Source organism: Ipomoea nil, unplaced genomic scaffold (genome assembly GCF_001879475.1).
Source record: "Ipomoea nil cultivar Tokyo-kokei standard unplaced genomic scaffold, Asagao_1.1 scaffold1622, whole genome shotgun sequence".
NCBI classification, from domain to species: domain Eukaryota; kingdom Viridiplantae; phylum Streptophyta; class Magnoliopsida; order Solanales; family Convolvulaceae; genus Ipomoea; species Ipomoea nil.
The window spans coordinates 254,261-279,985 of NW_017618050.1; the positions used below are offsets into that span (position 1 = coordinate 254,261).

General features: G+C 40.0%; 1 protein-coding gene across 6 annotated transcripts in view; it reads right to left on the bottom strand.

The window, feature by feature from the left end:
- The window catches only part of LOC109191435 (probable N-acetylglucosaminyl-phosphatidylinositol de-N-acetylase), a 31,094-nt gene extending 5,467 nt beyond the window's left edge, over positions 1 to 25,627 (bottom strand). For 4 of the 6 annotated variants that reach the window (XM_019342102.1, XM_019342104.1, XM_019342106.1 and 1 more), the window contains exons 1-2: positions 25,520 to 25,627; positions 25,177 to 25,385 (exon numbers count right to left, since the gene is read on the bottom strand). The gene's annotated coding sequence lies outside the window, so the exon portion shown is untranslated. Of the gene's footprint in view, positions 1 to 1,617; positions 1,960 to 25,176; positions 25,447 to 25,519 lie in introns of those variants that run through there. The other 2 variants (XM_019342101.1, XM_019342103.1) reach the window with 2 other exon arrangements.
- Positions 25,628 to 25,725: the final 98 nt, after the last annotated feature.

Consider the following 25,725-nt stretch of genomic DNA (forward strand, 5'->3'; position numbering starts at 1 on the left):
TAAGCTAGGCCTTGGAAAATTAGGCGTGGGCCTATTATGGGAACCTAAAGGCCAGAGTGTGTAAGTAGGCTTTTGTTTAGGCCCAAGCCTGAGCCTACAATAGGCTGGCCTGGCCATGCTTGAAGCCTTTTTAAAGGCCTCGAAAATAGGCTTCACAGTTGTGTGGACCACAGTCCACACAATAATGATTGGTCAAGCCGTAAGCACCTTGATAAGGGTTCGGCTTATCCAACCCTATGGGGGAGTCATTGCTTCGGTCTACCCAGCAAAGTGTCAAATTAGTATAATTTTAATAATCATATATGCAAGAAATGATTGGAGTTGCAAGAATGACCAAATATGAAGTATTGTAGTAAAAAACCATTAAACCACTGGCACAAGTGCGACTGGAACGCGACGGAGGCACGAGTGCTACGACGCTAGTACCTGCTGACGAGTGATAACTGGAGTTTGGTCATCTGGGACGATGGGTGTAACCAATATGACGATGGGTGCGACACTGTTGCTGATGAATAGAGCTTGTCAATACGGGCTGGCGGGGCGGGCCAAAAAGCGCGCTCTTTGGTGGGCCTAGGTTTTGTTGGCCCAGGCCACCCCGCCCCTGGCCTACGGGCTAGGCGGTCTGATAAGACAATTTTAAATGTCCTCGCAAGTGCACGAATCGCTATAGTAATAGTGTGCAAAGGCAAGGGTCGATCCCACAGGGAAATGTAAGATGCAATTTAATTACTTAAAAGAGTGGGAAGATACGATGCAATTTAATTACTCAATTTAATTACTTAAAAGAGTGGGAAGAGAGACTTTAACATAACATTTTAATTGCAGTAAAACTGGATGATTTAAGGTACTAGGATCAAATGCCCAAGATAACGAAAATTAAACTCAGGAAGTTAAGCAACAAAATTAAACCAGAAAGCAGAATAACAAACAGATTAAATTAAACGACAATCAACATGGATCAAACTGAATGAAAATGCAATCGACAATAAAGGCATGAAAAAAATTAATAAATTAACCACGAAACGAAACAGCTAGGGAATAAGGTCAGATTACCTCGATTAATTAATTCAATAGATTAACCTATGCTAAAATTGGCCAGATTTCAACAATATTGAGCTTAGTATAAAATCAAAAGATAAAAACTTAATTCGTTGGCAACGTTAACTCAAACTATTGCAAAATACTTCAAGTTAAATCATTATGTTCATAGAACAAACTAATTAGCAAAGCATTATTAAAATTAAAATTGAGTTTAACCAAGTTCTCAGACTTTATTCGTAAGCTAACATTAATTCATAAGCACCTCCTAACAATTACTTAAAAAGAACAGTAACCAAACTTAGAAATAGGGAATTAAAGAATTGAAACAGAGATCACTGTGAATGGAAGAGAAGCAAAACAAAACCAGTAAAACAATGCATAAAAATTGACAATTAAGGCAAAGCTAAAAAGTAATGTAAAATAAGAATTGCAACAGTGCTGGTGAATTGGAAATTGATGGCATCAAAACTCAGAGCTCATGAAAAATAAAAGAAACAACAAAGCTTTGTGAATAAATGAATTAAAGAAAAGAAAGAAATTGAACTAGAATTACTATGTGGACACTGCAAGTGAAACCTGGAAAGTAATTATCCCGCACGCTCCCAACGAAGCTGCCGAACCGGAACAATTCGCTGCTGCCAACGAAAATTCTACGAACTAGAGCTGCCGAAGTACAATCCTCCGCGCCAGCCAAGAGCTTGTCCACCACCAAATGATTGGCGTCGACTTGCTAAATCCGAAAATCGCTGCCACCGGAATTAGTGCGGGGCAAAACTGAGGATGATGATGAACCTCGGCCTCCCTTAATTATATACACCCATGGCTTCCGTCAAAGTCTTGTGCTGAACCATCGGATCTCCCCAAGAATCAGACGCGTTGATGATAATACTGGTTCTGATTTGCGCAAGAACGACTCTCTCAGTCTCTCGTACGTCGATTGGCGGAGGAAGAAATTTATTTGGACTCCAAATGTTGGCTGCTACTATTTTATTAACTAATAATAATAATAATAATAATAATAATAATAATAATAATAAAACTTATTAGAGACCATATATAACTAATCTATATTTATTAAACTCTTACCGAACATGTACTACTAAAATTATAATTATTATTAAATTGAGTTAAGAATTTATTGGACTGACCAATTTTAATAACAAAATTAATTTAATAACAAAAACAACCCTAAAAATTAACAATATTAATAAAAACTACTTATAGCGATAATAAATTAAAATGACTTAAAAATAATCAATTATTACAAATCTATCTATCTATATCTATACTATATATAAAAACAAAATCCTGAAATTTTAACTTCCCGCCCAATTCCTAAAAAATCTCTCTTCCCAATTAAATATATTGATTTCTACTTTCCCATTCGTACAATAATTCTGGGTAAAAATTCTATTCTAAAATTTTAAAATAGTGTAATACAATTCCCTTTGTACATCTATACTATCTATACTGTATATAATAACAAAATTCTGGAATTTTAATTTTCTGCACAATTCCTAAAATATCTCTCTTCCCAATAAAATATATTGATTTATACTTTCTCATTCGTACAATAGTTCTGGTAAAAATTCTATTCTAAAATTTTAAAATTGTGTAATACAATTCCCTTTGTACATCTTTATCTTTACTATATAAAATAACAAAATCCTGGAATTTTAACTTCCCTTTGTACATCTATACTATCTATATCTATCTATATATCTATATATCTATATATATCTATATATCTACAATTTTAATAAGAGCGAATATTGTTAGACCCTTAACGGGAACAAAAAAAAAATGTCGGTACAACACATGCTCAACAAAATTGTACTTTGCCCTTTTCTAATTGTACAATGTCAATTTAAAATCCTAATTTAACCTCATTCTTCTTAACTTTACCAAACCTACACCGTTAAATTTAACAGCTCTGTCAAAGGAAATTGTGCGGTGGCAAATTTGAAATTTTTGTGAAATTGAATGGCAATTACGAGAAGTACATCAGACCGCGATTAAGGAGAATCCAACGGAATTAGGGCAGCAGTTCGGAGAAGCTCGAAGAAGCATAGCCGTCCGCGGCTACTTGGTGAGGAGAATCAGAGAAGCACAGCCGTCCGCAGTTCGGAGAAGCTCGGAGAAGCACAGCCGTCCGCGACTACTTGGTAGGAGAATTAGAGAAGCACAGCCGTCCGCGACTACCTGGTGAGGAGAACAAAAGTGAAAGCGAAAGGAAAGCAGATTTGGTCTCTTTGCGTCTGGTATGGCCCTGCTCCTAGAAGTGCATTTTTTTTTTTTTACTTGTTTGCCTCTGAAAAGAATTGCTCTAACTTAAATCAGTTTAAAAACTGTGACCAAACTTCTATAGATTTTTAGATGCTAGATGCTAAGTTACTGTTCTCATTTGATGAATTTTCTTTATATAAAGAAGGCAAACTTAATATTGAAACTCTCAACGGGAGCAATCTATTGATCTTATTGGCATGGTTTGAGCCGGTTGAACATTTCATCATGTTTGATGTTTATGATCGAATTTCCCCCCTTCCCCCTCCCCCCTCCCCCCTCCCTTTTGGTAATACAGTAGTATTATGGCCTAATTGATTCAGATCCATAGCAGGAATTAACTAAATTTGCATAACTACTACTGCCCTTGGCAAAACAAGCTGATGAATTGGATTAATTACAAAGTGGGCTTTATATAACTGGTTTATCTTATGCTCATTATCTTTTAAATTTATAAACTTCCTTTTCCAATTGTTTTTTTTTTCTTCCACAAAATGTGTTCTATACCTATAATCTTTGTTGCAGTAACATAACTGGCATGAGTCTGAACTCTGAACTCAGACACTGTAATGTTAAGTATGTTGGGTAAAATTCATTTTGATATCTTGATTGTTCTTCATGAAATTTGGTTCATATCCTTCAATTTCATGAACATGTTTGGTCCATTGATTGTGCATACTGTTGTTAATTCAATCACTCACGGTGAATATGACTACTAATTGATTTGTGGAAAATGGATGAAAGATCATTTATGTTGTTGACAGATTGCTTGTGCTTACTTCTTATGAAGGCTAGATTAAGTTGTTCACAGATTCCTTGTGCTTAGCTTGCTTGCTTCCTGTGAAACATATGGTACCTTCCTATTAAGGCTAGATTAATTTATTTTTAAGCATTGTTTTCTAAGAGTTAATTTCTTAGTTATTTTTAAGGTGTCTTCGTTCATTGTTTTTATGTGGAATCTTTGCGGCTTATCGTCGTGGGGAACTCCTTATATTTATTTGTTAGATTATTAGAAGTATTTCCATTAATTCATTGATTCTGCTGTTTAAGTTTCCAGCTTTAATTTTGCAAGTATAGCAACCATAGGCGGACCTATAGTGGGGGCAGTGGGGGCACCTGCCCCCACTCACCCCCACCCCCTATATAGCCTATATAAATATATATATATATATATATATATATATATATATATATATATATATAGGTATATATATATATATATAGGTATATATAATTACATGATTAGTATAAGAATAAGGAAACAGATAATGTAAACAAAATTCGTTTTAGATGAGATGGTAAGATGTGCGTTTGTATCTTAAAATGGGCTGGGTTTGAATCTTTCTGTCAACACAGCTTAAATTTTGTGTGAATCCTTGAAAGCTGGCGGATTTGTGGCTTATTTATTGTTCTCAAAAAAAAAAAAAAAAACACACTTAAATTTTGGTATATATATGACTTTCTTTTATATTAATAGTGGGGTGTGTAAATTATAATGTCGTTTTATATTTGAATTATTTTATCAAATTAATTATGTTTCATATTTTGTTATGAATCTTTTTATAAAGTTTTGATATGTTTATTTTTTGCTATATCCAACAATATTTATGGTTATACTTCTTTAAGTGTACTTGTTTCATTTTTTTCACGTCTTTATTTTAATGTTTCGCCCCCACTGACAAAATTTTCTGGGTCCGCCACTGATAGCAACCAAATTTGATGATTTTATGAATGCTTTTGCAAGTACTAACGCTGATTTTGTGCATTTTTTTTTTTAGTTCTGGATCATTTCCTAATAGTTTGAGAATATTTTGTTGGCCAAGTTACTATGTCTTTAATGTTGTTTACTCATGATTCCTTTTTGGAGATTAAGGGTTCAGGTCATATTGTGATGAATTTCTTAATGTTTTTTAATTATGATTAGGAAAAGATAGCCTTTTAAATGCTTACTTATGATGAGAAAGTAATAATGCTTAGGCAATTATTATTATTATTATTATTATTATTATTATTATTATATAAAATTGTCTTATATAAATTTAGAATAAGTTAATTCTGCACTTCATCAGCCAAAATGCTTGTTATTAACCTCTAAGCATTATTATGACCAGTGATTTTGATATCTGTAATTAATGCTCACCTTTTTTTTTTTTTTTCTCTTCTAGGTAACCAAGATCAAATCACCGCAAATTTTATCAAATCTATGCTGTCCAACAATAATTGACTCAACAATTCTTCAATCGGATTCTTCATAGCAGCATTGTTAACTTATATAAGTATATAAGAAAGTGGGGTTTAGTTTGTGTATGTATATATATGTTGCCTTTAAATAAAACACCAAAGGGTTTATTATGTGAACAATTTCATACATCGCATCTAAAAAATAGTAGTTTAGAGGGAGATACATATATTTTTTGAGTAAGATATTTGTGGCTTTATGGAGTAACTTACTATTTAATTCTTATTGAATATCCTTATAGTAACAATATATATGAATATATGTGCCTAATTTGCGTGAAAATCACCATTCCAATGGGAAAAAAAAGTGAAATCAAATAAAAAATTATCACTTGGAATTTGGACAATATTAGTTCATCTTTACTATGTAAAATTCCAGAACTGTTTAAGTATTTCTATAATTTAATCATCACATCTGCATTGCCCTACTATGCCTTGAACAGTAAAATGTATACTATTACAGATTTTAACATTTTTATCTCTCTCATTATTATATGAATATGTTTCACAATTATAAAACAGTCATTTAAAATTACACATTGGGCATTGGTTTAACCACGCAACGTGCGTCTTTAATTTGAAGAGTAACGAAGAATTGAGAAGCTTTTTTTTTTTTTTTTTTTTTTTTTTTTTTTTTTTTTTTTTTGGAAGTAAGAGACTTGATTATCAAAGAATGATGATCCAACGGAAAATTTGCAACTATGGATGGGTCAAATGGGATAATAAGGGGTTTTGGTGTTGAGGGCTAAAAGTGTATTTTGAGATGGGTAAGAAGCTTCCTGGTACTCGGGTTTAACCGGTTAATTAAGGAAGAATAATTTTACTAAAGATGGAGAAGATGAAGACAATTCCAAGCCTAAACAAACGCGCACTAAGAAAAATTAATTTACTATGCCAAAATTACTCTTTTCATGATAGATAGTCAGCTTTAGTTAGTGGTTTCTTTGTTTTCACTTTATTTATAATTTAGCTATTTCGAATTTCTTAATCTTTTTATTCAAATATAAGCACACAAACTATTTCTTTATCGTTTATTAATTTCATATTCATCTCTCTCATTATTATATGAATACTTTAACCAATTAAAGAACACTAATTTATAGAAACACATTGGGCATTGGTATAATCGCGCAACGCGCGTGTACTAACTAGTATATATATAAAAGTAAAATCCTCTTAACAAATTCCCCCCCCCCCCCCCCCCCCCACCAAAACTTTTGTAGTAAAACTTATTTGGTAAGTAAATGTCAAATGGAAATTAAATAAAATCTATTAATTGGTAATATTATATATGGTATTATATTCTATAATATAATAATATAATTGATAATATTATTGTTCAAGTATAAAATAAAATTAAAATAATAACGATAACAACAACACCAACAACAACAACAACAACAACAACAATAACAACAACAACAACAACAACAACAACAACAACAATAATAATAATAATAATAATAATAATAATAATAATAATCCAAACAAAACTATATACAAAATAAAATTAAAATTAAAAAACAAAAAAAAAAAAAAAAAAAAAGAAGACAAAGGTGGCTCCCCTTAGTAAATGATGTGCGATCATTTTGATCCCACATTGAAAATGTTTGGAAAGAGGAGCTCTAGATCTCCTCTATATAAGAGGAGCAATGCTCCTCTTACAACCATACAATTACTTGCCCATCAATGTGGGCAAGTATTGAGAAGTCCAAAGACTTTTTATAGTACTACTATTGACCCGACAAATTATGTTGTGTAATTGTGTCCACCTTGCAAGGTAGACATGGTTCAAAAATAGTTTATAATTATGAATATAATAATCAATATATAGTTCAAAAATTATGAACATATAGTTCTATAATTATGAACATAGTGTTGTGAACATAATTATGAACACATCGTTCTCTAATTATGAATATAGAGATTCAATATAATAATTGTGAATATGTAGTTCAAAAATTATGAATATATATATTTATAATTATTAACATATAATTCAATAACTATGAACATAGAGTTCTATAATTATGAATATAGAGTTCAATAATTATGAATATGAAGTTCGAAGATTATGAATATATAACTTTATATAATAATGAACTTATAGTTCAGTATTTATGAACATAGAACTGCAAGGTGGATACGGTTCCACAACCTATTAAAACCCAACGTGTCAAATGACTCTTATTTAAAAAAATATATCTTAATGGATTCTTAATTTTTTTTTTTAATTTATTAGGGGGTTTGGGAAAGATTAACCAAAAATGTATTTGAGTTGTTTTAGTTTTTAACAGTTTCGAGCAAATTGTTAAGTTATTAAATAATATTTTTGGTGTTTTGTTTTGGTGTTTTGATAAAATATAAAATGTTAAACAGACCAATTTCTTAAAATTCTGACGAATTTGCCAAATAATCAAATAACAATAACAACAACAACAACAACAATAATAATAATCCAAACAAAACTGTATACAAAATAAAATTAAAATTAAAAAAAAAAAAAAAAAGACAGGGGAGTCACGGACTCCCTTTGTAAATGATTTTGAGATCATTTTTATCCCACATTGAAAATGTTTGAAAAGAGAGAGCTCCTGATTGAATAAATCCTCCTCTATCTGTTGCGGGTCAAGGTTAGGGTCAAGGGCGCCTTCTTCAAACTCCGATTCGTATTTTTCATAGAGAAATATCTGATCAAGGATAGAACAAGATCCGTTTTGCATCATATCTAAGGGATTCCTCGGTTCGGGCCGAAGAAGCAATGTCACTCGATCATTATCAAACTGACTGCAATGTTTTTCTGTCTGCGAAGATCCCACCAGAGCGCCTTCTACTTCTAATAGGCCATGAACTAGATCAGAATCATTCTCAACGAGTCCATAGGAAGTGATCCCATTTTTTTCATCGGGTCCGGGTAAAGACCAAAGATCTTGAGCGACCGATCCGGCAGAACAACTCAAAAGATAAAGAAGTATCGTGAATTTCTTCTCTATATAAGAGGAGCAATGATCCCCTTACAAACATAAGTTCTTGCCCATCAATGTGGGCAAGTATTGAGATGTCAAAATGTTCTTATTTAAGAAGCCTCAACTTTGTCTTCTTATTTTAGTTTGTATTTATTTGTTATTAATGGGGGTTGTGAAAGATTAACACAAAATGTATGTGTTGTATTAGTTTTTAGCCATTTGGAGCAAATTACCGAGTTATTATATATTTTTTGGGGGTTTTGATTAAAGTTAAAATGTTAAAATAACGAATTTGTTAAAATTTTGACGAATTTATCAATAATCAAATAAAAAATAATAATAATAAAAATATAAAAATAATAATAGTAATCCAAACAAAACGATATACAAAATAAAATTAAAACTAAAATAAATAAGAAGAAGACAAAAGGGTGCCACGGACTCACCTTTGTAAATGATATTGGATCATTTGATCCCACATTGAAAATGTTTAGAAAAGGAGCTCTTGAGCTCCTCTATATAAGAGGAGCAATGCTCCTTTTTCAAACATAATTGATTGATTGCCCATCAATGTGGGCAAGTATTGAGAAATCCAAAGTTTTTTTTTTTTTTTTTTTTTTTTTTTAGTACTATTGACCTGATAAATTATGCTGTGGAATTGTGTCCACCTTGCAAGGTAGACACGATTCTAAAATTGTTCACAATTATGAATATATTGTTCAACTATTATGAACATATAGTTCTATAATTATGAACATTGTGTTGTGAGCATAATTATGAATATATAGTTATGTAATTATGAATATAGAGATTCAAAATTTATTTGGTAAGTAAATGTCAAATCGAAATTAAATAAAATATATTAATTAGCAATATTATATATGGTATTATATTATATTTTATAATATAATATAATTGATAATATTATTGTTCAAGTATAATAAAAATATTATTGTTCAAGTATAAAATAAAATTAAAATAATAACAATAACAACAACAACAATATCTCTACCAAAAAAACAACAACAATAATAATAATAATAATAATAATAATAATAATAATAATAATAATAATATAACAACAATAATAATAATAATCCAAACAAAACTATATACAAAATAAAAGTAAAATTAAAAAAATAATAATAAGAAGAAGACAAAGGTGGCTCCCCTTAGTAAATAATGTGGGATCATTTTGATCCCACATTGAAAATGTTTGGAAAGAGGAGCTCTTGATCTCCTCTATATAACCATACAATTGCTTGCCCATCAATGTTGGCAAGTATTGAGAAGTCCAAAAGCTTTTTATAGTACTATTGACTCGACAAATTATTTTGTGAAATTGTGTCCACCTTGCAAGGTAGACATGGTTCAAAAATAGTTCATAATTATGAATTTAATAATAATCAATATATAGTTCAAAAATTATGAACATAGTGTTGTGAACATAATTATAAACACATAGTTATCTAATTATGAATATGAAGTTTAAAAATTATGAATATATATCTGTATAATTATGAATATATAATTCAATAACTACAACCATAGAGTTTTGTAATTATGAATATAGAGTTCAATAATTATGAATATGAAGTTCAACGATTGTGAATATATAGCTTTATAATAATGAACTTATTGTTAAGTATTTATGAACATAGAACTGCAAGGTGGACACAAATTCACAACCTATTAAAATCCAACGTGTCAAATGACTCTTATTTTAAAAAACTTATCTTAATGGTTTTTTTTTTTTTTTTTAATTTATTAGGGGGTTTTGGGAAAGATTAACCAAAAATGTATATGAGTTGTTTTAGTTTTTAGTAGTTTCGAGCAAATTGTTAAGTTATTAAATAATATTTTTTGTGTTTTGATAAAATATAAAATGTTAAACAGACGAATTCTTAAAATTTTGACGAATTTGTCAAATAATCAAATTACAATAACAACAACAACAACAACAACAACAATCCAAACAAAACTATATACAAAACAAAATTAAAATTAAAAACAAACAAACAAACAAAAAAAAAAAAAAAAAAAAGACAAAGGGGAGTCACGGGCTCCCTTTGTAAATGATTTTGAGATAATTTTTATCCCACATTGAAAATGTTTGAAAAGAGAGAGCTCCTCTATATAAGAGGAGCAATGATCCCCTTACAAACATAAGTTCTTGCCCATCAATGTGGGCAAGTATTGAGATGTCAAAATGTTCTTATTTAAGATTTAAGAAGCCTCAACTTTGTCTTCTTATTTTAGTTTGTATTTATTTGTTATTAATGGGGGTTGTGAAAGATTAACACAAAATGTTAAAATGATGAATTTGTTAAAATTTTGACAAATTTATCAATAATCAAATAAAATCAAATAAAATAATAATAATAATATAATAATAGTAATCCAAACAAAACGATATACAAAATAAAATTAAAACTAAAATAAATAATAAGAAGACAAAAGGGTGCCACGGACTCCCCTTTGTAAATGATGTTGGATCATTTGATCCCACATTGAAAATGTCATTTGATCCCACATTGAAAATGTTTAGAGAATGAGCTCTTGAGCTCCTCTAAATAAGAAGAGCAATGCTCCTGTTACAAATATAATTGCTTGCCCATCAATGTGGGCAAGTATTGAGAAGTCCAAAGATGTCCAAAGATTTTTTTTTTTAGTACTATTGACCTGATAAATTATGCTGTGGAATTGTGTCCACCTTGCAAGGTACACATGATTCCAAAATTGTTCATAATTATGAATATATTGTTCAATAATTATAATTATGAATATATTGTTCAATAAGTATGAACATATAGTTCTATAATTATGAACATAGTGTTGTGAGCATTATTATGAACATATAGTTGTGTAATTATGAATATAGAGATTCAAAACTTATTTGGTAAGTAAATGTCAAATGAAAATTAAATAAAATTTATTAATGGGTAATATTATATTCTATAATATAATATAATTGATAATATTATTGTTCAGGTATAATAAATATAAATATATTATTGTTCGAGTATAAAATAAAATTAAAATAATAATAACAACAACAACAACAACAACAATAATAATAATAATAATAATAATAATAATAATAATAATAATAATAATAATAATAATAATAATAATAATAATCCAAACAAAACTATATACAAAATAAATTTACAATTAAAAAAAAAAGAGAGAAGAAGACAAAGGTGGCTCTCCTTAGTAAATGATGTGGGATCATTTTGATCCCACATTGAAAATGTTTGAAAATAGGAGCTCTTGATCTCCTCTATATAACCATACAATTGTTTTCCCATCAATCTGGTTAAGTATTTGAGAAATCCAAAGGCTTTTTACAAATGAGAAGTTTAAAGACTCTTAATTTTTTTTTTTTTTTTAGTACTATTGACCCGGCAAATTGTGTTGTGAAACCGTATCCATCTTTCAATAATATTTTTGGTGTTTTGATTAAATATAAAATGTTAAACAGACGAATTTCTTAAAATTTTGACGAATTTGTCAAATAATCAAATTAGTATAACAACAACAATAATAATAATAATAATAATAATAATAATAATAATAATAATAATAATAATAATAATAATAATAATAATAATAAGAATACAAAACAAAACTATATACAAAATAAAATTAAAATTAAAAAAAAAAAAAAAAAAAGAGTCACGGGCTCCCTTTGTAAATGATCTGGGATTATTTTGATCACACATTAAAAATGTTTGAAAAGAGAGAGCAATGATCCTGTTACAAACATAATTGCTTGCCCATCAATGTGGACAAATATTGAAAGGTCAAAATGTTCTTATTTAAGAAGTCTTAACTTTGTCTTCTTATTTTAGTTTTTATTTATTTATTATTTATTTATTATTTATTATTAGTGGTGGGTTATGAAAGATTAACCCAAAATGTATGTGTTGTATTAGTTTTTAGCAGTTTGGAGAAAATTACCAAGTTATTATATAATTTTTTTGGTGTTTTGATTAAAGTTAAAATGTTAAAATGACAAATTTGTTAAAAGTTTGGCGAATTTATCAATAATCAAATACTAATAATAATAATAATAATAATAATAATAATAATAATAATAATAATAATAATAATAATAATAATAATAATACAAACAAAACAATATACAAAATAAAATTAAAATAAAAAATAATAAGAAGACAAAAGGGAGCCACAGACTCCCTTTGTAAATGATGTTGGATCATTTTGATCCCATATTGAAAATGTTTGAAAAGATGAGCCTTTGAACTCCTCTATATATTACTTCTCTTACAAACACAATTGTTTGACCATCAATGTGGGTAAGTATTGAGAAGTCTAAAAGCTCTTTTTATTATTATTATTAATTAATTTTTTTTTTTGAGTACTATTGACCTGAAAAATTATGCTGTGGAACCGTGTTCACCTTGCAAGGTAGACACGGTTCCAAAATTGTTCAGACTTATGAATATATAGTTAAAAAATTATGAACATATGGTTCTATAATTATGAATATAGTGTTGTGAACATAATTATGAACTTATAGTTATGTAATTATGAATATAGAGATTCAATAATTGTGAATATGAAGTTCAAAAATTATGAACATATAATTTTATAATTATGAACATATAGTTCAATAATTATGAACATAAAGTTTTGTAATTGTGAATATATAGTTCAATAATTATGAATATGAAGTTCAGAGATTATGATTTATGAATATATAGTTTTATAATTATGAATATTTTTTTTTTGAATGTTTATAATTATGAATATATAGTTCAGTAATTGTGAAAATAGAATTGTGTCCACCTTGCAATGTGGACACGGTTTCACAGCATAACTATTTATAAATAGTCAATGAAAATTAAAAATGAAACGAAAATATTAGGTAAAAATATCATTGCATTTATATTATAATTGACTAATTGACTAAAAATAAAAAAGAAATATTGACTGAACATGAATCTAATATTACTAATTTACTGAAATTATAAGAGGAAATGAATATTAATAATTGACTGCAAATAAAAAATGATCCATAATTGACTAAAAAAAAAAAGAAATGGTTAGGTCAGTGCATTTTAATTAAAAATGGAATGGAAATTAAAAATTGGAGGGAAATATTTCAATAGTAATATTCTACATTATCAATAGTAAATGCATATTTTAAAAAAGTGTAAAAGTAAATTAAAAATAGAACGAAAATATTTCAATAATAATATCTACATCATCAATTAAAAATGGAACGAAAATTATGTAAAAATATCACTGCATTTGATATTCTAATTGACTGAAAATATAAAAGGATAACTAATTGAGATTCTACCATTATATATGGTAGGGAATATCCCGACCGACATAAGCTCCGCCACGACCGACTTGCCTTTGTCTTTCTCTTTTGATCCTTGCAGGTAGCAGGTCGGGCTTTTTTCATAGAGATCCCGGTCGGGAACGGCCGGAAGTTGCCCGAACGCTGGTGTCGACCACCGAGCGGTAGCCCTTCGACGAAAGAGCTGGCACAAGGACGCGAAAGGACGCGTGGCGGCTCTTCATGGCGACAGACAGGGCACCCGGGAGGATGACACGTGGTGGCTACGTGGAAGACATGCCGAGCACCCGGAATCTTGTCCCCGGCACAGCGGCTATAAATGCCCACGGTAGCTACAGTGTAGAGGACTTTTGGACGATCGATAGGTTGTTGTTAGAGAATCCCGACCGCACTCAGTCGGCACTCAGAGCAACCAAGTAGATTGTACTTAGGGCCTTTACCGTGATCAATAAAGATTTTACTTGCTCTAATTGGTCTCGTGTTATTTTATATTGCTTACATAGAATTAGCAGTATCATTTTGGCGCCGTCTGTGGGGACCCCGTGCAACAAGCCAACGTCTTGACGAGCACCCGTTTTCTTTCTCAAAATGTATCCGTGGGCACGCAACAACTTTGCTGATGATCAAGCAGATGCGGCGAGCTCATCCGATCACCATGCCACCCAACAGCAAGGTCAAACGGTAGATCTTAACCTTAATCTCTCACCCCCGCATCCATCAAATGCATACCCGGCTGCCCAACAGCCGGTACAGTACATCCAACCGGGATATCAGCAGCCCGGTCAGCAATATCAGCAACAAATGATCTACCCCGGTCAGTATCCATACCCGGTCCCACCTCAACCATACGGGTATTGGCCAGGCCAACTGGTATATTACACACCAACAGTCGGTTACGCGCCATATACACCTGCGTACACGGCTCCAGCCGCCGCCCCTCCAGTATACCCGGCCGCTCAAGTAGAGCCGCAGCATCAGCCCACTTCATGGGCTCGACGCTCGGCTCGTTCGCGGTTGGGGTCGGGGGGTGCTGTTGCGATGGAGGCGCCGCAGGCCCAGCAGGAAGAAGAGGTTCCCGCCCGAGCGGAGGATCCTGAAGAAGTTGCCCGAGCGGTAGCTTTTGACCGTCTTCGACCAGAAATGCGGCAAAGATTGGGACCCCAAGATCCAAATCGCCGGTCAGAAGACGAGCACATGCAGGACGCCAGTCAGGAGGCTTCATCCGGGCATAGCGGGTCGAGATCACATCGACGTCGACGCGCTCGGGATACAGCCCAAGCCGCCCAGAACGCCGAGCTCAACGAGACCCGAGGATTGCTCTACAACCTCCAGGCTGAAGTTGCGCAGCTCAGGAGTGCGTATCCTACGGCACCCCGGCCGACCGATCGACCCTACACCAGACGCCTTTCACAGCAGCGGTAATGGCTCAGCCTTACCCGCTCGACTTAAAGGTCTCGGGAGAGAAGAGTTACGACGGTCGGACAGATCCTGAGGCTCACGTGAATGATTTTTTCAGCAATATGATGCTGAAGGGCGTTTCAGACGCCGTGATGTGCAGGGCCTTCTACTCAACCCTCACCGGTCGGGCGGCAGAATGGTTCCGAACCCTGCAGCCGGGGTCAATCGACAAATTTGAGACCCTGGCGATCAAATTCGTGAGGAAGTTCATCACTTCCAAAGTGGTGAGGAAGTCCTACATGTACCTCGAAAAGGCCAAGCAGCTAGAAGGGGAAAGCTTGACCGACTTCCTCATCAAGTGGAAGGCAGCGGTCGGGGAGGTCGAGCCCATGGATGATGCGACCGCCACTCACATGCTTCACATCTCCCTCCGGGCGGGGTATCTGTACCAGGATTTTATCCTCCACCCCCCGACCACCTATGAGGAGGCCCTCCGAAGGGTCACTGATTATGCCAACGCAGGTGAGGCGAATGCCGTCAAGCGCTCGCAGGAGGTCGGCTCTTCGTCTCGTAAACCGGTCGGCCGGGCGGAACATCGATCGGGAGATGACAATCCCCGACCCCGCACCAGGCATGGCGAGTTTACGGCCTTGAACCGATCCGCAGCGGAGGCCATGCAATATGCCCAGTCCTGCAATCTCATCAAACTTCCCCATCCCGATCGAGACGGCCCTGACAAGAGTAAGCATTGTGCTTACCATCGATGCACCGGGCATGACACCGAGGAGTGTACCCACTTGCGCCAATTATTGGAAGATTTGCTCAATTTGGGAAAATTGGACAAGTGTGTGGGAAAGAGAGAAGACAGCAAGAGAAATACCGATCGGAGGGATCACAGGCGATCTCATCACCGCTCTGATCGGTCGGGTCAGGACCGAAGAGACGATCGAAGGGACGATCGTCACGATGACCGACGGGACCTAGACCCTCCATCCGGTAGCCGCCCATCCGGCAAGCCCACCATCCATGTCATATTCGGCGGGCTGGAAGATGCATCTCGATCGAGGACGAATTGTCCAGTCGCGATCGTAGATTCTCGGGAGACCGGGAAAAGGCAGAGGATGGAACCCATAACCTTCACCCTTGAGGACCAACCTAGCAGCAGCGACCACGGCATGGAGGCGCTCGTGGTCACGATCGACGTTAAGGGGACGGACGTCCAAAGGGTTATGGTGGACACGGGCAGCAGCGTGAACGTCCTTTACTTGGACGTCTTTGAGAAGCTTGGCCTCGACAGGAAGGAGCTGACTCCGGTCGGTGTACCACTGTCAGGATTTACCGGGGCCTTGATTTACCCCGAAGGAAAGATATCGCTCCCGGTCGAGATCGGCACACCTCCAAAATCGATCAAAACGGAGCTAGAATTCGTTGTGGTCAACCTCCATTGCGTCCACAACATTATCTTGGGCCGACCCGCCATCATGAAGATCGGTGGGATAATTTCTATGCCCCATCTGTGCATGAAATTCCCCACCCCCAATGGGGTCGGCGTGGTCCGCGGCGATGTCCAATCTGCCCGGAAATGCTACACCCGAGCGGTTAACAGACGCGATTCCGGTCCGTCTTCCCGGGTGAACACCATAGCCAAAGAAGAGGCTAAGGAACGGAAGGAACAGCCTGAGCCTTCCGAGGAAATCGAAGAAGTTCCCCTGTCCGAGGACCGCTCGGACAGGAAAATTAAGATTGGCCGAGCCCTCACCCCCGAGCTCCGAGCGGAAGTTCTGGCCGTACTCCGGGAGTACGCTGAGATCTTTGCGTGGGGGCCCAAAGACATGCCCGGGATCGATCGGTCGGTCCTCTGTCACAAGTTAGCCGTCGATCCCGCAGCCAAGCCGGTCGTGCAGAAAACACGACACCTTTCCTCCGATCGCCGCGAATTTGTCAGAGAAGAAGTCAAAAAAATGGCGGCGATCGGGCACATCCGTCCGGTGATCTATCCCGAGTGGGTGGCAAATATCGTCCTTGTTCCGAAGCCCCCAGCTTGGAGGATGTGCATTGATTTCACCGACCTCAACAAGGCCTGTCCGCTCGACCCTTATCCTCTACCGAGCATTCACCAAATGGTCGACGAGACGGCCGGGGCCGAGCTGATGAGCTTCATGGATGCCTTCAAGGGATATCACCAAATTATGATGCACCATGAGGACGAAAGCAAGACAGCCTTCGTAACCCCGGACGGGCTGTATTGCTACCGAGTGATGCCGTTTGGCCTCCGGAACGCAGGAGCGACCTATCAGCGAATGGTCAATATGATCTTTGCCGATCTATTGGGCCGAACGATGAAGGCCTACATTGACGACATGCTGGTCAAAAGTCGTGCCCGATCCGACCACACTCGGGATCTCCGGGAGTGCTTCCAGATCATGAGGAAGTACCAGTTGCGGCTGAACCCGACCAAGTGCACATTCGCGGTTCAGACCGGCAAGTTCCTCGGCTACATGATGACCAAGAGAGGAATCGAGCCCAACCCGGCCAAAATAAAAGCGATTCTGGACATGCAACCACCCTCCACCGTTCGGGAAGTCCAGCAGTTGACCGGTCGGTTGGCAGCCCTCAGCCGGTTCCTCTCCAAGCTAGCCGAGCGCGCTTTGCCTTTCTTCAAGGTATTGCGGAAGGTTAATGGATTCGTCTGGGACGAAGAATGCCGAGCGGCTTTTGACGAGCTGAAGGAACATCTCATGTCACCAATCGTGCTCTCAAAGCCCGAGCTCGGAGAAGAGCTAGACGTGTACCTCGCCGTGTCCGATCGCGCAGTAAGCGCAGTGTTGTGCCGAACCGATCCGGAAGGGGTCCAGCGACCGGTGTATTATGTAAGCCACGCGCTACATGGTCCCGAGCTCCGGTACTCCCGGCTAGAGAAGGTCGTCTACGCCTTGTACGTTGCCGCGAAGAAGTTGGCTCCCTACTTCCAGGGTCGAGCAATTCGCGTGTTGACCGATCAGCCGATCGGTCCAGTCCTCCGAACTGCTTCATCATCAGGTCGCCTAGTCAAATGGGCGTTAATGTTGACCCAGTACGCGATCGAATACCGACCAAGACCGGCTATTAAAGGTCAAGCTCTTGCGGACTTCCTGGTTGAGTGCACCGCCCGGGATACCCGACCTCCTGAGGTTGCGGATCCCGAGGCTGAGTGGTGGTCGTTGGCTACTGACGGGTCAAGTAGCAAAAAAGGAGCAGGGGGAGGAGTAGTAGTCACGAGCCCAGAAGGATTCAAAGTCTATTTTGCTCTCATGTATCAGTTCCACCCGACCAACAACGAAGCCGAGTATGAAGCATTTGTAAATGGCTTGCAATGCGCTCGGGACTTGGGGGCTGAATACATCCGAGCCCAAACAGATTCTGCGCTCGTGGTCGGGCAAGTTCTCGGGGACTATGAAGTCAATGGTGAGCGTTTGCAGTTGTACCGAGACCTTGCCATGGAAAAGCTCGCTCAGTTCCGGGGGTATACCGTCCGACACATACCCCGATTGGATAACGCCGATGCGGATATCTTATCCAAACTGGCCCAAGACGCCCCGGAACACATGTCGAAGATAGCTCGGATCTTGGTGATCCCCAAACACAGTATCCATCGCCTGCCGGTCGATCCAATCCAACCGGTGGAGGACAGCTGGATCACCGATCTGAAGGAATACCTCGAGCACGGTCGACTCCCAGACGACCCACAGCGTGCTCGAAAAGCCAAGCTGAGAGCCCCGAGGTTCCAAGTCTTGGATGGTCGTCTTTATCGGCGATCGTATGGAGGCCCTCTTATGCGTTGCTTGACCGCGTTCGAGGCCGAGTTAGTCATGAAGGAGCTGCACTCGGGAATCTGCTCCTCACATCAGGGAGGTCGATCCCTGGCCCGTCGTATCATGTTGATCGGGTACTATTGGCCGTCCCTCCAGCTAGACTGTGAAAAGTTAGCTCGGGAATGTGAGACGTGCCAACTGTACGCCCGGATGCCTGGACGACCGGCAACGTTCTACCAGCCAGTCACGACCGCAATTCCTTTCGCTAGGTGGGGGGTAGACATCTTGGGCCCCTTCCCTCAGCTCTCCGGTCGGAGAAAGTTCGTGATCGTCGCCATAGATTACTTCTCCAAGTGGATAGAAGCCGAGCCCTTAGCCACGATCACATCTCAGCAGTGTGCTCGCTTCCTTTGGCGCAATGTCATTTCCCGTTTTGGCGCACCCGTGCATCTCATTAGCGACAACGGTCGCCAGTTTGTGAGCCAATACTTCCAGAATTTCTTGGCCACGATCGGGACGACTCACGTCCGGTCGTCGGTCGCTTACCCACAGGGAAATGGACAAGTGGAGAATGCTAACCGGACGATATTGGAAGGTCTGAAAAAGAAGTTACACTCGGCCGGTCGTAGTTGGGCCGATGAGTTGCCATATGTCTTATGGACTTATCGGACGACCCCGAGGGAAGCTACTTTGGAGACCCCTTTCGCCCTGGTTTACGGAGCTGAGGCCCGACTTCCGATCGAGGCCTGGATTCCGACCGATCGAGAGAGAACCTATAATGCGGAAGAGAACGAACACGCGATGGCCGTGGACCTTGATGGGGTCGAGGAAAAACGAGAGCTAGCCGCTCGGCGTATGGCCGAGTACCAAAAACGTGTCAAGAGTTCGAAAGACGTTCGGGTCAACCCTCGTTATTTTCAAGTCGGAGATTACGTTCTATGACGAAGGGAGGCCAGTCAGCCTTTAGAGGGTGGAAAGCTAGCTCAGAACTGGGAAGGGCCGTACATCATCAACGCTGTCATACGGCCGGGTACATACCAACTAGAGACAACAGCTGGTCGGCTAATCGAGGGGACTTGGAATTCCGAGCACCTCGTCCTTTTTAGGCATTAGCCTATTTTTTGTATTTTCTAGACGAAGTGGGGGCTTGACCTGCGAGTTAGTCCCGGTCGTCATTTCTATGTAAATTTATGGTTGTAAAATTAATTCAACCGCCTGTGAGCGGGAAAGTTTAATGTATATACGATCGATGATTGCTCGACCGTTTGTATGCGGCGGCCCGATCGGTTATTTTCTTTCACCCTCGTTACATGCAGATCAATTCAACATTCAATCAATCGGGCGAAGTCTATCGACCGGTCAAAACGCGCTCCATATAGGCGGACACTCAAGTCACGCCGCTGATCGGGGAAGCCAAGAGCTCTCAGCATTATTCCCCGATCCGTCTAACTTCTGTCCACTATCGCACCCACTCGTGCCTCGAGCGCACAATAGTGTGGGGGCTGGGATAAGGAAGTATTTGCCGGCCCGTTGCTCGGTTATATTCCGACCGTAGAGGCTTGCTCATTTTCAAGAATTTTTTCGACAAAGGCCCGGAGATCGGGCAAACCCGATCGGTTGGCCAGTTTTGACGTCGAAATATCGATCGCACGACCAGGCCATAAGGTCGTAAGGTCGGGCGTTGAGTGGATCGAGTACAGCAAGACCGGGTCTTGAGGCCAGGCGGTCGAGCAATTATGATCGGTGTGTGCAGATTAAAAATAAAAGGAAACAGAGAACGAGCGATACAAGTGGACAAAAAATTAAATTATTAATTGGCAAAAGGTGCCCGGTACAAATCGGGACCGGGCTCCCGATCAATGTTCCTTACAAAAAGAAGAGGAGACAGCCTAGCCTATTTTTTCGTCTCCTGAGCTCCAACAGCCGCCTCCTTCCCGCTTGAGGTGACCGTCGTTGGTGCCCCGGGCTCAGACGCCTTGGCTTTTGGGGCGAAGGGGGAGGGACCGGGATCGGCTAGGTCTGGGGGCAATGCCGAGAGGACCAGCTGAAGATCTTCCCCGTCCAGAGCCTGCTCCAACCGGGAACGGACTCGTTCAAGCATCTTCCGTTTCCCGGCCGTAAAGCCCCAGCGACTGAACGAGACGATCAGCTCTTCCCCGATCTCTGTTCCCCGGGCTGCTGTGAGGAAGGCCGAGCCCAAGTCCTTGTCTTTGAAGGCTGCCCGCGCCAGCTCGCTCGGATTCTCGAGCTGAGCCTTCAGCTCCTTGGCTTCTCCGATCGCCCGGCTGGCGACCTTCTCGGCAAGAACCCGCTCCTCGTCGCCCTTCTTCAGGGCCTTCTGGGTCTTCTCCAGCTCGGCTTGGAGGTCCTTGATCTCCTTCAAGCGACGGGCGGCCGTCTTCTTGTGGTGATCAGCTTCCTCGGCCAGCATGGCTCGACCTTGTAGGAGCTGGGCGGCCCGGGAAATTTGCAATACAAAAGACGTTCGGGTTAGCCCGATCGAAAACACTTGAGCAAGAAAGCTGTTAGTTGAGAAAAGTTTACCTCGGCCAGGTCGTGGCCGATCCGCTCGGCCACTTGGGTCGGGGTCATCTTCCCCAGATCCTCCTTGGCTGGCGCGGCGTTGCCGATCCGGGCCAGCATGGACGCAGAGTCCCTTTCTCTGTCGACCGAAGGGCTCGGGCTGCGCTGCTCACGGCGGCGCTTCAGGCTGCCCACCTCGGTCGCGCCCTGGTCGGCGACCTTCTCCTTGCCCCGGGCGACCTCTACCCGGGTGACCAAGACGTCAGGCTGCTCGACGATGAAGCCCTCGCCCGTCGTCACGGTCGAGGCGCTCAGGGGTCGGGCAGAGGGAATCTCCTTTTCCCCGGCCGCCTTGGTCTTTGTCTTCTTCTTCCCGCCGAGGGAGATCTTGGCGGGCGGGGGAAGGGCGGTGTCTTCATCACCGAATTCGGCCATAGCTACAAAAAGGGAAACTGTCAGTTTGATCGAGATGTTAAGCTAGGTCGGGAGAATCAGCTCGAGCTAAACCTTTCTTCTTTCGTTTCGACGGCTTGGCGAGCGTCACGCCCATCGGCACGGGCAGATACTTCTCCCTTAGCTCGTACGTGGGGGGCGGGAGCTTGGCGGCTGCGAGACTCTCGGCTGTCCGGAAGATGGAATACTCGTGTATTTCACTCGAGATCCGAGTGACCGTCTCCTTGAGCGCCTGAGTCACGGCCGGCACCACTTGCTTTCTGAAGTGACTGCTCCAAGTGCGATCGACCGGGAGGATCCAGGGGTCGTATTTGATGGAGAAAATTCTGTTCTTCCACCCCTTGTTCCCGGGCAGGCCTTTGATGGCGCACATATCTGCCCGGGATTGCAGCATCAGGAACCCGCCCCCGTAGCGGCCCGGGAGAACCTTGATCTGGTAGATGAAGTTGAACAACTCCATCGTGCACTCGGCCTCGTGCCGAGTGCATATCTGCGGAAAGCAGGCGAGGATCCGGTGGGCATTCGGGCAGATTTGAGCCGGAACGACCCGATAGTACGCTAGAAAGGCCGTCAAGAGGGCCGGGAAGGGAATGGCAATCGGGGCCATTAGGGAGTCGTAATGCATCCCGATCCACTTGCCCCGATGCCTGTCAATTACGTTCCCCAGCTGCCGGCTCGTGTCGAATTCTACCCGACCCCGGAGTACTTCAGCAATCCGAGCTGCTTCGCCTTTGGTCAGCAGGCTCATTTCTTGCTCGACACTCTCACTGTTCAAGAATTCGAGCTCGACGGCTGGTGTGGCCGGCCCGGCCGGGTCTTCTTCGGTCTGCTCGGGGGTATTTTCCCGATCACCCCCTCGAGGAGCAGCTTCCGGGTAGTCCCCAACCACCCGGGTAGGCGTTTCCCTAACGCCCTCGGTCGGAGAACCCCGCCCGCTTGACGTGGTTCTCTCTTCCTCTTCTTCGCTGGAGCTCCCCGATCCGCTGGAGCTAGAGCTCGACGTCCCGGAGGAGCTTGAGGTGTTGTTATGCTCGACGGCTCGTTCAGGGGCTGGCGTTGCTCGGGGGCTGGCTTCGGGAGTGCAGGACATAATGTCCACTTCCTCGTCGCTGATATGCTCGACCTCCTCATCATAATCCGCGATCGAGGCGTTTTGACTGTCAGAGTCCGTCATTTCGATCTACCTAACGGTCGGTCGGGGTTAGTAAAGGACTTGAGACGTCCGGGACAGTTAGTTGACCTAGCGTTCTACCTATAGTTGAAAGCCTAAAGTAAAGAAGAAGGATTAAGAGCTTACCGAGTGGAGGGAGATTGAAGCTTGAAGTTCGAAGTTTGCTTGCTCGACTGCCGTGCTAAGGTGCTCTGCTCGAGACTCTCCGAGGGTACCGATTGATGCGCAAGAGTGAGGAAAGTTCAAAGGTGGGCCTCAAAGGCCTATTTATAGGAGAGCATTTAGGCGGGAAAATGAATCCACTTGCGTGACACGACTGGCGCTGAATCCGAGGCGACGGTTGCAGTCGCAGAGGCCGGCAGTGGCCGACACGTGGCGAGGAGGGGAATGACAGCTGGCCGGTCGGTCTAATGCCTGACGGTTGGGCTTTTTCATCCCGTCCCGTTTTTTCCCGACTGATCAAAAAGGCCCGGGCTGGGGGGCTTTTGGTAGGGAATATCCTGACCGACATAAGCTCCGCCACGACCGACTTGCCTTTGTCTTTCTCTTTTGATCCTTGCAGGTAGCAGGTCGGGCTTTTTTCATAGAGATCCCGGTCGGGAACGGCCGGAAGTTGCCCGAACGCTGGTGTCGACCACCGAGCGGTAGCCCTTCGACGAAAGAGCTGGCACAAGGACGCGAAAGGACGCGTGGCGGCTCTTCATGGCGACAGACAGGGCACCCGGGAGGATGACACGTGGTGGCTACGTGGAAGACATGCCGAGCACCCGGAATCTTGTCCCCGGCACAGCGGCTATAAATGCCCACGGTAGCTACAGTGTAGAGGACTTTTGGACGATCGATAGATCGATAGGTTGTTGTTAGAGAATCCCGACCGCACTCAGTCGGCACTCAGAGCAACCAAGTAGATTGTACTTAGGGCCTTTACCGTGATCAATAAAGATTTTACTTGCTCTAATTGGTCTCGTGTTATTTTATATTGCTTACATAGAATTAGCAGTATCAATATATTTTCACCCAAGTAACCTGTCCTGTTGGATTGAAGGTGTTAGCTCTAGATGAAGATGAACAAGATTGTGTTGCCACTACCAATGTCGTCTAGAAAGCAGTTTCAATAATGTGTAAATATAATCGGTGATGTTAAGTTTTTTTTTTTTTTTAAATGAAAAAATTGGTATATATCTAGACAAAAAAAAATATCTTCCATACAAATGAATAAAGATAGAAATTCATTTCTATAACTGAGCTGTTAGAGTACGAGCACATTTGCCTAATTTATGAAAATACTAAACAATGATAAATAAAATCTTTAAAGTTATAGCACCGCATGCGTACATCTAGACATTAGCTATTAATTTGAGCAATTATTTACACAAATTCAAGAAATGATATCATCAAAATATATAAATGATCTAAACCATATCTTTAATTGCACTATATAATATTTGATGTTCTAATTTAAATAATTATATATAAATTCATATATTCTTAACAAATCCATTCCGTGCATCGCACGGGGACAAATACTAGTTAACTATAAAAAGATTATTTAAAATAACAACAAAAATAATGTTTATCACGGTCCCCGCCACACCACCCCCTACTTTTTCTTTTTTGTTCTTAAACAGAAATATAAACATACAAATATATATATATATGGCAGATTGGCATATATAGAAGAGTATAAAAAAAATATATATACATACAAGATACTTCACATATTTCCAGTGAAGAGTAAATGGACAATCAAATACAAAAGACAAAGAAAAAAGGTTCAGTTCATCTCAATTAAGTTTCCAGGCAATCCTTTCGCCGAATTCATTTCATCTCAATCAATTCCAACATATTGAGGATGAAAATTGTCACCAACTGATTCAAATCAATTTATCCTAAACTTAATTGACGAATCAAGAGTCAAAATATGCATCTGATTTTGACTATTGTGAAACCTAGGTTCAAATCCATTAACACGTGTACCTTAACTTCCTCCACTTCACTTCGGCCTTCAGTTAACACTATCCTCTCAGCCAAAATAAATGGCAGATTGGCAAAGGGGCAGCTGCGCGGCGGTCTGTAGAGCTCCGGTTGCTGGTTCACGGTGCACGGCAGCAGCGGTCTGTGGAGCAAACAGTCGTTGGTTCACTGCGGTCGGCGGCGGCGACCTCTGGTTCGCGGTCGCCTGTACTCTGCAGGCAACGAACGGCAGATTGGGAAGAAACCAAGAAGGAGAGAGTGAGATGCGAGAGTTATAGATTTATAATCTATAGAGCTAATAAATAGAATAAATATATAAAAGAAAAATTAGGGGAATAAAACGAACCTGGAGAGATAAGAAGTGATCGGCGATACGGAGCCAGAAGAAAAAACAAGGCAGTGAGGGCCAAGAAGATGGGAGAGAAGAAGGCGTCTGGATGGAAGTGATTATTATACTAGATTCCTAAGTTTTTCAAAGATAGATTAAAATGACGAGAGAATCAAGTCCTTTGTTAAGCACAGTGATCGAAGAGTATGTTGTGAACTGGAGAG